The sequence below is a fragment of the Solanum stenotomum genome, chromosome 8 (genome assembly GCF_019186545.1).
Source record: "Solanum stenotomum isolate F172 chromosome 8, ASM1918654v1, whole genome shotgun sequence".
NCBI lineage: Eukaryota > Viridiplantae > Streptophyta > Magnoliopsida > Solanales > Solanaceae > Solanum > Solanum stenotomum.
This window is the reverse complement of record NC_064289.1, coordinates 21,014,977-21,027,004: the sequence shown is the minus strand read 5'-3', so window position 1 is coordinate 21,027,004 and position 12,028 is coordinate 21,014,977. Positions and strand designations below refer to the sequence as shown.

Here is a 12,028-nt window from a genome sequence, read left to right as displayed (position 1 = left end):
TATTTAAACTTCGAACACAAACTCAATTGTTATGATAAATCACGAATTAAGAGAGAAACAAAAGTTATATAAAAGTATTCTAACTCGCTCTCAAAATTTAAAAAACATAAATTAAATTTAAGCCGGTAAGGTGAATAAAATGATCTTGTATTAAACCACACCACTATACACTACTCTTTCCAATTTTCATTTTTCACTAGACTTTGATTTTACCCACTACCTAATTTTACACATCATTTTTTTCCTATTTTTAATTTTATTTTAAACAAAGTGATTATTCGTCATTAGGCTAGTCAACTTTAGGGAGGACTGATGAAGAAGTCGTAATTGGTAAGTTACCATTTATTTTATTGTTTTCTTTTCGGTAGGTCAACCAAAAATAGTCAAATTAATTTTAAAAAATATTACTACATTATATTATTTCCTCAATTAGACCAATCCCAAACATAATAATGATTAATTTACCACCCACCACTCATGGTTAACGTGGATGGATAGTATTTACCAACACTTTTGAAAGTCTTAGCTTCTAGTCTTATCATTGAAATAGAGCGAATCAAGATTAACCTAAAATAAATTTATACATAAAACAAATGTATGTATCGTTTATATTTACATCAATTCAATGAATATATGACACATGTATTTACGTATACTTTAATTATAACTAAAACAAAAGTAATTCATAGATGATCTCATATTAATTTATAACCATAGTAAATTATAAATTATTACTTCCGATAATAATTTAATACAAATGTTTGAATGCAAGTTTAATTTACACATCTTGTCACATTATCAAATTTGTCTTTAAATTTTATGTATAATGTGTCAGAAGATCTCTATTGAACAGCAAGACATGTGCAATTGTGAATTGACAAGTCTTGGATCGTAATGACATTTATAATTATTATAATCAACAACGAAGGCATGAAGGCAAAACGTAATCAATCTGGGTTGTACCAGCATGCAGTGGTGAAGTAGTTCTCTACTTAACCAGAGTTTTCGAGCTCTAGTTATAAATATGAAAAAATATCCTGTTGAAAGTGTTATCCTCAAATAAACCATGCAATACGTAATTTAGATTTAATCGGGCCAGACGCTAATGCAGACTCCAGATATCGAGCCAAAAAAAAAGACAAAACGTAGAGTTTTGCCAATTGTCATGTGCTTCATGGCCTAATTTATTTGTGGAGATTACCAAAGTACTAATAACTAGGCCTACCACCAACCTGCTAATGCACAAAATAATCATATTGTTTCTTTTTTTCTTTAAATCACACATTTGGATTTGATAATGGATGTTTGGATTTCAAGTATAGAAATCATCAATAGTGAAAAGTATTTCCCTATGATGGTGGACTATGGACCTTAGAAGTCATCACCAACGGAAAGATATAGGTAGAAATAAAATTTAAATTTTAAAACACAAACTCAAAAATTTAGTAACAAAATTTTAAATTTAATTTTTATGCATATTTAATAATTTTTTAAATACATATATAAAATTTACACCAAAGCAATTATTTTGTTTCAGTATATACGCCATGTTTACCTTCATATAATAAAAAATTGTATAGTTATTTTTGGGATCTCAATTTATGTAATTATATTTAATAGAAAGTAAGAAAGAATTCAATTAAATATTTAAAATATATTATAACCATTTGTATGATTTTAAATTATCTTCTTAAAGATGATATGTAATTTTAAGAGATGATTTACTATAGCAAGACAAGGACAATCCAAGTATAGCAAATTTGTACGCAAGCAACAACCACACGTCAAAGTTTTCCTCTTTTTCTGAACCAAATTGATAGTAGATAGTAAAACTCGCGTCGAGAAAATAATAATCAAGAACGGAAAAAATTATGCAACAATCGTTTTATTGATTTAAGTGCGAGTGTTACAATCTCTATGATTCCTTTGAATTCGCCTTTTCGGATATAATTTAAGGGCTCTTGAGATTGATCTTGAGTTTATCATGATCTTGAACTTGAACTTTATCTTGATCTTGAACTTGAATTTTATCTTGACCTTGACTTCTAGTTGACTTCAAGGGCTTTGAGCTTGATCTTGAATCTGGTGGTCTTGATCTTGATCGTTCTTGAACTTGAACTTTATCTTTATCTTTGACTTCTAGTTGAATCCAAGGGCTTCAAGCTTGATCTTGAATCCGGCGAACTTTATTTTGATTTTGACTTCTGGTTGAATCTAATGGCTTCAAGCCTGATCTTGAATCCGGCGGTCTTGATCTTGATCGTTCTTGAATTTTATCTTGATCTTGACTTCTAGTTGATTCCAAGGGCTTCAAGCTTGATCTTGAATCCGATGGTCTTGATCTTGATCGTTCTTGAACTTGAACGCTTGAAATCTTGAATTTTTGAACTTGTAGAGAAATATGTGGCTTTTGATCCACGGGCTTTCTCTAGCTTCTTGTTAGAATTCTTGAACTTGTAGAGAAATTTGTTGCTTTTGATCCACGAGCTTTCTCTAGCTTCTCGTTAGAATTCTTGGTTCCTTTTCTGATTTATGAGGACCCCTATTTATAGTTTTAGAATAAAGGAGTTGTGATAGGAATAGGATTCCCTTCGGCCAATCAGATTTAAGTGACATGACATATGAGTTTTATGGAGCGGGCTTTAATTAAATCCATATTTATTAGATTTAAATAATTAACTCAATTATATTAATCCATAATATTTATTTGGATTAATATATTCATGAATTTAATATAATCCGAATCATTTTATAAATTTATATTTAATAAATTTTAAATGACTACAAATTCCCCTTCTTCAAGTCATGTTGAGATATTTTATCTTTCAAAGACTAGGCTTGAAAAATTTGAAGACTTCAACTTGCAGAGTTGAAGAATTTAAAGACATCAATTTGCATACTTGGAGATTTTGAAGACTTCATCTTGAAACAATTTTTTATTCATAGGGGTTTGCCCCCATTGAGCCACAGCCATTTGGTGCAAGTTTGAAGTTTGATAAATGATTACTCATAGCTTTAATTTTCATATGACAGATCAAGTGGGAACATGTGGTTTTTTGACACTCATGCAACTGAACTTAGAATATGGTTCTAAGCGCCTACGTACCTCAGTGAAGAGGATCAAGTCACAACGTAGTTCTAAGAGAGTGTTTTTTTTGTATCGTATACAATTTATACTCTTGCGGGCCAAGAGTGACATGCAGTTTAGACTCATACCTTAAGGAGCATTTTGACTTGAAGATTTAACTCAAATTTAAAGAGCTTTATGATATATAGTTTAGGCTCGGGTTCAAGAAACATTTTAACTTGAAGATTTAACTCAAATTTAAAGAGTTTTATGATATACAGTTTAGACTCGTGTCTCAAAGAGCATTTAGCTCAAATTTAAAGAGCTTTATGATATACAGTTTAGGCTTGTGTCTCAAGGAGCATTTTAACTTAAAGATTTAACTCAAATTTAAAGAGCTTTATGATATACCGTTTAGGCTCATGTTTCAAGGAGCATTTTAACTTGAAGATTTAGCTTAAATTTAAAGATCTTTATGATATACAATTTAGGCTCGTATCTCGAGGAACATTTCAACTTGAATATCTAGATCAAATTTGAAGAGCGACATACAATTTTAACTCGTATTTCAATGATCAGTATTTCAACTTGAAGATTTAACTCAAATTTGAAGAGTTTTGCGACATGCCGTTTAAGCTCGTGTTTTCAAGAGCATTTCAACTTGAAGATCTAACTCAAATTTGAAGAGTTTTATGACATACATTTTAAACTCGTGTTTTAAGGAGCATTTCAACTGGAAGATTTAACTCAAATGTAACGAGCTTTCCAACTTAGAGATTTAGCTTGAATTCGAAGAGTCTTATGATATACAGTTTAGACTTGTGCATCTAGGAACATTTCAGCTTGCAGTTTAGGTTCATGCAATAGAAACATTGTAACTTACAGTTTAGACTCATGCAAAAAAGAGCGTTGTAACTTGCAGTTTAGGCTCAGACGATGAGGAGCATTGTAACTTGAAGATTTAGGCTCATGCGATGAGGAGCATTGTAACTTGCAGTTTAAGCTCATGCATTAAGGAGCATTATAACTTGCAGTTTAGGCTTATACGATAAGGAGCATTGTAACTTATAGTTTAAGCTCATGCGTTAAGGAGCGTTATAACTTGCAGTTTAAGCTTATGCGTTAAGGAGCGTTATAACTTGCAGTTTAAGCTCATGCGTTAAGGAGCGTTGTAACTTGCAATTTAAGCTCATGCGTTAAAGAGCGTTGAAACTTGCAGTTTAAGCTCATGCGTTAAGGAGCGTCTAGATATACATTGACTCTTCAAAGCCATCTTCGGATGCAGACTTTCCCCCACTTTGGAGTTCTTCTATATCTTCATTATCACGAGGTCCATAGACAAGATCGTTGATCTTCTCTTAAAGTCATGCTTAATTCTATGTCATGTGCACAAATTGTCAACTCTTCGAATGTATTGGGCTTTAATCCCTGCAAGATGTAGTGAAAACTCTAATGCATGCATTTGATGCACATTTCAAAGTTTCACTAAGGTGGTCTTTGCAATTGAGGCTCAAACTTCTCCATCGATTGATAAAGTCAACAACTAACTCATATTCACCTTGATGAGCCTTTGTAAGTTCAATCATACTAACGACACATCTTGTGCTATAGAAACAATTAAGGAATTCTTGCTTTAACTGCTCCTAACAATTTATAGAATTAGGTTCAAGATCTGTGTACCAATCAAATGCATTTTCTTTGAGATATCGAACAAACTCTTTAACGAGATAATCACCATACGTCCCAGCATCATTGCAAGTTTTGATAAAATGCGCTATATGTTGTTTGGGATTTTCGTTGCCATCAAATTGTTAAAGCTTAAGACGTTGATAGCCCTCAAACATTTTCAAGTTATCAATTCTTTGTGTATATGACTTTGCATATGTGGGAGAAAATTTGGATGAAGACTCAGATTTGTCTTCGATAGCCTCTATGATAAAGTCCTTCAATTGATTAATGAGAATCAAACCTTCAGCGGAGAGATGAATCTCTTTGATCTTTGTTTGCTTTATGCAAAACTCTCCTTCTTCTTGAATTTTAGAAAGCTTCAGAGGTGCTTGACTTGATCTTCTTTTGATCATGTTATTCATCTTATTTGTTAGCTTGGAAAGTTTAGCATCTTGTTCGTGAGTACACTTTGTCAAGCCTTCAATCGCCTTAGTCAAGCTTGCTAATCGTTCTTCAATAGTGCAAGTCATTTTGATATTCTTTGGTGCTTGAAAAGTTGAGATAAAAGGTAGAGATTGTCCCACTAGGCGTGCCAGAATTTGTAGACAATAAAATTCGCGTCGAGAATGTAATAATCAAGAACGGAAAAAATTATGCAACAATTGTTTTATTGATTTAAAGTTCGAGTGTTACAATCTCTATGATTCCTCTGAATTCGCCTTTTCAGATCTAATTCAAGGGCACTTGAGATTGATCTTGAGTTTATCTTAATCTTGAACTTGAACTTAATCTTGAACTTAAACTATATCTTGAACTTTATCTTGATCTTGACTTCTAGTTGATTTCAAGGGCTTCGAGCTTGATCTTGAATCTGGTGGTCTTGATCTTGATCGTTCTTGAAATTGAACTTTATCTTTTTCTTGACTTTCAGTTGAATCCAAGGGCTTCGAGCTTGATCTTGAATCCGGCGGTCTTGATCTTGATCGTTCTGGAACTTGAACTTTATCTTGATCTTGACTTTTAGTTGAATCCAAGGGCTTTGAGCTTGATCTTGAATCTGGCGGTGTTGATCTTGATCGTTCTTGAACTTTATCTTGATCTTGACTTCTAGTTGATTCCAAGGGCTTCAAGCTTGATCTTGAATCCGACGGTTTTGATCTTGATTGTTCTTGAACTTGAACGCTTGAAATCTTGAATTTTTGAACTTGTAGAGAAATTTGTGGCTTTTGATCCACGCGCTTTCTTTAGCTTCTTGTTAGAATTCTTGAACTTGTAGAGAAATTTGTGGCTTTTGATCCACGAGCTTTCTCTAGCTTCTCGTTAGAATTCTTGGTTCCTTTTCTGATTTATGAGGACCCCTATTTATAGTTTTAGAATAGAGAAGTTGTGATAGGAATAGGATTCCCTTCGGCCAATCAGATTTAAGTGACATGTTATATGAGTTTTATGGAGCGGGCTTTAATTAAATCCATATTTATTAAATTTAAATAATTAACTCAATTATATTAATCCATAATATTTATTTGGATTAATATATTCATGAATTTAATATAATCCGAATCATTTTATAAATTTATATTTAACAAATTTTAAATGACTACAGTGATGATTCAAACATCACCACTATCATCTTTAGATTATTTCTTTTTATTGAAAAAGTTCTAATATACCATCAAATTTTGAGAAAAAGATTCATTTATGTTATCCGTCAAAGAATTAGTTCATCTATTCATTTTCATTTGGAAAAAGTTCATTCATGTCATTATTTGTTAACTAGATTGACATAGATGTGTCAAATTTTTTAACAGATGACATAGATACTTTCTTCTCAAAGCTCGATGACATATTTAAGCCTATTTCCTTTAAAATAATTGATTTGATTAATGTTGTGGCTGAATCATAATTGACTACGTGTAAAAAATGATTTTACAACATTGAAACTATTTTCAATTAAGAAATAATGGCATAATGAACCTTTTCTTAAACAAAAAATGACATAGATAAACCAAACTTTTAACATATGACATAGATGAACTTTTTCTCAAAGTTCGATGACATATTTGAGCCTTTTCCCTTGTTTTTTTTGTTAATTCCTACTTAAATTTAAAAGAGAAGTATTGAAAGTATCTTTAAACTTGGTGTGAATGGTTATTTTTGTTCCCAAATTATTGACAGTTTAAAAAATAAATTCAACGAACTTAAATACACTTCTTCCATGTGGCATGAGAAGAGTGTAAAAATACTCATCTACTTAACTAACTGAACTTAAATACACTCTTTCCATGTGACATGAGAAAAACATATTTTAAATTCAGTTAGTCAAGTAGAATAATATTTTTAAGAAAAAGTTAAAGAATGAAACTAATAATTCGTGACAAGTTTAGAAATACTTTCAATATTTCTTTCTAAATTTAACTTATATGAGTAGACAATATAAAATTTATAATTTTAAGTAAATAAAATATAAAAAATATTTTTGTTTTATTTTTGTATGAGATACATTAATTCGAAGTATTTAAATAGGGGGAACTTTCGCAAATAGCCACTATAATAAACTTAATTATACTCCATAACTATAGTTTGCATATTTACGGGTTGTAGCTATAGTTTAAGCTATCTCGTTCGTATAATTCGTGGATTTGTATAATTCGCAGGTTTGTTTAATTCGCGGGTACATTTGTATAATTCAGTTATTTTTGTATAAACTCGAAATAACGAATTTATTCAATTAAAATATCAGAAGTATAAACAATTATACAAATTATATTATACAAATTCCGAATTATAAAAACGTTATACAAATTATATTACTATACAAATTCCGAATTATATAAAACTAAAAAGGTCAGTGGAATAATTATAGCTAAAAGTAGATTGCGAATTGTAATTAGGGCAAACTATAATTATGTTAACTAATTAGCTAGTATATGTTTTCTTATACGCATAATTTACCCTTTAAATAGTATCCATAGTTGGTGGTAACTCTTTTTTACCCAAACAGATACTTTAAATTCTATTATTGGTAAATTTCAATTATTTTTACTCTTCAATATTCAAATTATAAATAAGGAAAATAATTGTAGAAGACAACTTGAACTCTATATTACTATAAAAGAAGTCTTTTAGCATTATGACTTTGTTATCAAAGTTAGGAAGAATTCAATCGTGTCTTGTTTTCTTTGATAGTCAATTTTTATTCTATTGTCGTTCAACACCACGTAATTTGAATCAATTAGCAACACCAACCTTCAAAGCAATCAACAAAATAAATATAAACAATCAAAATCACTATTCTATAATATAGTACCCTTTTCGTCACAGTTTATATACATACTTTTCACTTGGATGCATGTTGAATCTTTTAATTTTTAAAAAATAAGCTTTACATATTTAAAAATTATTGAAAAACTACTACAATATATTTTTTATTATTCAAAATATATAACGAACATATTAAAAAATTATAATAACAAAATAAATTTATTTGACTCTCAGAATTTGAACATCATCACATAAATTGAGATGGAAGAAATAACTTCTTTAAATATGTATTGTTTTGTTCAAACGAAAATCTTCCTTTTAAGAAGACGATTCCCGACCGATTGGATAGCTTTTGCTATCTTTTTTTCTATTTGAATTTTATATGCTCCTAATGTTTTGGGGCATCCTGATCTATCTATATATGAGAGGGACATGTAGATATGAGTAGGCTTTTTTTTATTCACGAATTGAATATAAAAAAATCTTAGAGTTGCGTAAACTATTGATATACCGGCGAAGAGAAGGTCTTTCGAGTCTTTCAAGCATCAATGAAACTTTAATTGAAGACATTTTCGAGCCTCATTATTTTTGACATGTTGTACTCTAGGACTGTCCCGCAAAGATCTTCGGCACTTGCGTCTCTCTCTACTCGGTCTTTACTTTTAAACAGAAGAGGTGAAAAAGGCTATTTGTAAGTGTGATCCTCTATCCTTTCTCTTTCTATCATCAATGAGATGGAATGGAGAGCAAACTTAGGCTTTCGTGGGGCTGACTTACCAATAGGTTCAAAATAAATTTGTACCGCAGGATTTGAATGATCTACTAGAAGGCCCTAGACCTATTCATTCTTTTTTAGACTCGCCTGACGATTTTTTTTCATCCCGTAAAATAATACTTCTCTTTTTAACTCTAGTTTTGTTGTCATAGCTATCCACTCCATTACGTGGTAGAGTCTTTGTTCCAATCCCTTCGCAGGGATAAGAGAAGTGAGTGAAGGGTAATACATATGGTAGAAATCATTCCAATCGCGAAATTGAACACAAGCCAATCAATTAAATTTTTTTTCTTGCTCTCCCTTAGCAGCGCGGGAAAGGAGTCGAATATTCTAAGTCTTTTAGTAGAAACTTAGATGACCTTACAAAAAGCGAAAAATAAAAGCCACACTTGTTTGGTTTAAATATTTTTAAGACTGTTACCACTTGACTAATAAGATAGAAAGACCGAATCAATGAATTATCAAATTGTTCATTCGAAAGAATTGGAACCCTACTTATTGGACGATCATAATCCTTTTCAAAAATTGAAATTCTTGATCAATGAAGAAACAACATCACCATTTTGAATCAAACCTATTCATTCTTCTCTTGCAATGTCAATGAATAAGTTGACTAGGGCTGATTTCTTTTCCATAACGACTAATAACATTCAAATAAAAAATTTCACTTCCAATTTTGGACCTCAACATCCTTTTGCTCAGGTCTGTCAAAATTAACATTAAAAATGAGCGAAGAAGTGGTGAAACACGCAGAACCACATCATGGATTTTGTAGTGTGGCACGAAGTCATTGATATTGAGTCGGCTCCTATGCCGCTAGTTATGCCCTGCTTGGTCCTCCTCTTTCAACAACGATAGAGGGTTGGATCGGGCTTTTGCCCATTGTCGAAGATTTCCTACTGTTATCCCACGTGGGAGTCCGCATCGTGTCTCAGTTTCAGTATGACTAGTTATTCAAAAAAGTTAACTAATCATGATTGACTTGATCAGCCTTTACCAGACTTTTAAGTATGATTTTAATTCTTTATAGAATAATTGTTAGAATTTTTTGGGACAAAGCTAAGTAAATAGTTATTTTCTTGCAGCTAAGATGAGACGCTTAGGGGGAGAGAAATTGGGAATACCATGAAAATTCTTACCATAAAGCTCAAATCCACCATGACTGGGAAAGAGATGAGGATCTTAACAGTGAAAAAAATTGGAAAAGGTCAGTTTGAACTCTTCCTATTTCTCTTTTGACATATTTTTTGTTTTATTATTACTTCAATTTCAATTTAGATGCTTTTGTTTTATTTTGTTTATTTTAATTTTTTAGGGATTGAAACTTCTTTGTAATGAGTTTGTTTTTCTTATAAATAGAAGGGAAATGGCCTTGGGCCCAATTTGATTTTTAAAAAAAACAAGTCCTAGGATTAAGGAATGGAGAGAGAAAAAAAGTAATTATATTAAGAAAGTAATTATAAGAAAATAATGTAGTAATTATCTACTTTCTTCCTTTTTATTTATTTAATTTTGACTTTTTACTTGTTATTTCTTGCTCCGTCTGTCCAACAATAGTTGTCCACAATAGACTTGACACATTTCTTAAGAAATAATAAATAATAGAGGTAATATTACTATTTTATCCTTTGACTTTATTTAATTTAAGAATAAGTTACATAAATCCCATAGTGTAAGACCTAAATTATATCTTATCCCAACTCTTTTCTATTTTACAAGGGAAAATGCATAAGTACCCCCTCAGCCTATACCCGAAATCCCAGAGACACACCTAACCTTTACTAAGGTCCTATTACCCCCCCGAACTTAATTTATCTATAATATTCTACCCCTTTTCGGCCTACGTGGCATTATCCTTGAAAATTTTGTCAACATGCATTGGGCCCACAAGATAGTGCCACGTAGGCCAAAAAGGGGTAGAATATTACATATAAAATAAGTTCGGGGGGGTAATAGGACCTTAGTAAAGGTTAGGTGTGTCTGTGAGATTTCGGGCATAGGCTGGGGGGGTACTTATGCATTTTCCCATTTTACAATAATCCCTTAATTTTTACACTTTTCGGATACATAACTCACTATCCGGATACATTAATGTTGATACATAATGCATCCAGTTGTTATGCTAAAACAGGAAAAGAAACAAAAAATTCAATTAAAATACCATAGATTACGCTTACACGTTTCTTCTTACTGTCAATCAATCAGTCGCAAATCCTAACAGAATCAAAAAACTCAAAATTCAAATTTCTTCTCCATCAACAACACACAATGACATATGGAATGGGGCTGGGCTGGGAACATGAAGCCTACTGTGGATTGACTTGCAAATATAGAGAGCTTACATGGATCCCATGAGTGTCAAAAAGACCCCGTAGGATACTTGTTTCTTCATCTAACTCCCCGTTGTTGTTATCATCTCTCGCTTTTTCCTTGGGATCTGAGTTGTTATCCTCGCCAATCTTGGAATCATCATCCTTTTTTGTCTATGCTGTAAAAGTTGGTCTATCTTGATTATATGGAGCCCATGTTCATAGAAGAACCTTTCTGTAACACCCCAAAAAATTTTCGAACTAAGACTCAAACCATTCTTCGTAGTGAGTGAGATTTTACCAAGGAATTTAAAAATTCTTAAGTGTTAAGGTCACTAGATGTAGCACCTTGAGTTTCAAGAAGAATTAAATTGGAAATAGCAAAATCTGAAATTTTGCAAGTTATGCTTAAGTATGAGTTTTGGGTCGACTTCAAACAACCATAACTCCTATCTCAGGATGAATTAGGTGTGCTACCAGATACCGTAGCGAAGATCTTTGAATTATCTTTCCAACGCCGTGGAGTTTGCTATGTTTCGAGGTCGGATGACTGAGATATGGCCTTTTGAAGATAGGCTGTCCAGTTAAGGAAAGTTAGCCGAAAATAAAGAGGGGTATTTTGGTATTTTCCTTACCCAACCAGATTTAATTCGTTTTTAGTAATATTTTAGGGGTCTAATCTGATTAGGTTCAGTTTTATAATTCTAAAATACACCTAGGGTTTTAGTTGAGAGTTCAAGAAGAAGAGAAAAGAGGAGAAAAGAGAAAGAATGAAAGCGTTCATCGAGATTCTTGCATCTTGTTGCGGATTTTCGCCATGGGTTTAATCCCTAAGAGGTATGTAAGCTTCCATAGTGTTGGGTTCTTTCACCCACACGCCAATCATGATTTATTCAGCGTAATTTCGTTCTTGAAATTTATGGATTTAAGTTCTTGATGAGTTCTTGA

General features: G+C 31.9%; 1 protein-coding gene across 1 annotated transcript in view; it reads left to right on the top strand.

The window, feature by feature from the left end:
• Positions 1 to 7,717: 7,717 nt before the first annotated feature.
• The window catches only part of LOC125873319 (hydroxyacylglutathione hydrolase 2, mitochondrial-like), a 195,157-nt gene continuing 190,846 nt past the window's right edge, over positions 7,718 to 12,028 (top strand). The window contains exon 1 of the mRNA XM_049554233.1: positions 7,718 to 7,728. The gene's annotated coding sequence lies outside the window, so the exon portion shown is untranslated. The remainder of the gene's footprint in view (positions 7,729 to 12,028) is intronic.